The sequence below is a fragment of the Siphateles boraxobius genome, unplaced genomic scaffold, assembly GCF_051911475.1.
Source record: "Siphateles boraxobius isolate OS27281-9 unplaced genomic scaffold, OSU_SipBor_1 15, whole genome shotgun sequence".
NCBI lineage: Eukaryota > Metazoa > Chordata > Actinopteri > Cypriniformes > Leuciscidae > Siphateles > Siphateles boraxobius.
The window spans coordinates 1,291,337-1,292,847 of NW_027508755.1; positions in this window are offsets into that span (position 1 = coordinate 1,291,337).

A 1,511-nucleotide genomic window follows, 5' to 3' on the forward strand; every position below is an offset into this window, starting at 1 on the left:
GATCACGTGGCTTCATTCATGTAGGCTCTACGACACCGCTCATTTAAAGGAGCAGTCTTCAATACAATTTTAATCATTAAAATGATACATTTTTGGTTTTTAATAATTCCTCATTTATGGTATATGGAGGGTGCTTCTAAGTAACAACTCAACATACCAAAACCTTTTTTTTAAATTAAAAATACATAAGAGTGGTTAACATTTTACATTACGTGTAAAGGTGCATCAATTGTTTCATTTTTTGGGGGGGATTTTTTTTATTCCTGAGAGACGTTTTTTATATTTTGTTTTATAATTGATATAATAAATTACACATTAAATACTGTGCAAATGTCAGTTTAATTGAACCGTTGATAATATACAGACGATTCCCATACAGCAATATAGTGTTGGCCCATATCCGGCCCACATCTGTGACCGTGGAATACGCATGATTTTTTTTCCCAAACCACTTCAGCGGAAATCCCGCCCTGCAGCCGATATCATTGGTTTAGGTTACATTTACGGGTAGGTTCGTTTAGGGATCAGTGTTTGGTGTAGGCGATCAGTACAGCGATTGACATGACCAATGAAAACTTTAGAATCAGCTGCAGGGCGGGATTTCCATTGAAGTGGTTTGGGGGAAAAATCACGCGTGGAATCCACATGTACCAAATGTGGCCCGGATCTGGGCCGACACTATATGTTGCTGTCTGGGTTGAAGTGTCACGCCACTGTAAATTGACAAAAAAGAATTACAATCAGTGTTTGTTAAAAATGACAATTCAAATTAGCTTCCTAATTGCAAAACACCTCTGTTCAATCAGTTAGGAAAAAATTTTTTTGGGTAAGCAATATCTTTTTTTAAATCAAAGGCGTAGCTGGCATGACTTCCTTCAATATGTGTTTTTTTTAAAGAGTACATTTTCTCTGTCCGTTTAAACAAACTCAAACAGTATAATCTAGTTTGTGCAATTACTCTCTCTCTCTCACACACACACACACACACACACACACACACACACACACACACACACACACACACACACACACACACACACACACACACACACACACACACACACACACACACACACACACACAGGGTTCTTCAGATCGAGCAGGACTCTTAAATTGAAAGTATCTAGTAGCTCTAGTAGTTTGCTGCTACTGGCTTCACATCATCACCCAGAGTGAACCACTTCATGTGCTGACAAAAGTGATGTGAGCACACTGAGTAGAGTTGCCTCCATAAAATTCAGAAGAAAGAAAAAAAAACTTTAGACCAGTTCCGTCTGCTGGGGAAGATGCTTACTTTGGATCTTTGATAGGGAATATAAACACGTTGAGTTGATAGTTCACTGGGGAAAAAATGAAAACTGTCACCATTTACCATTCCAGACCTTTACGCATCTGTTCTTTTGTGTACGGAACACAAAATAATTTATTTTCTAAAAATGAGGCTGAAGAAAGAAATGCATACAGGTTTGGAACAAATTTTGAAAAAGTTATAACTATCCCGTCCAGTGTTG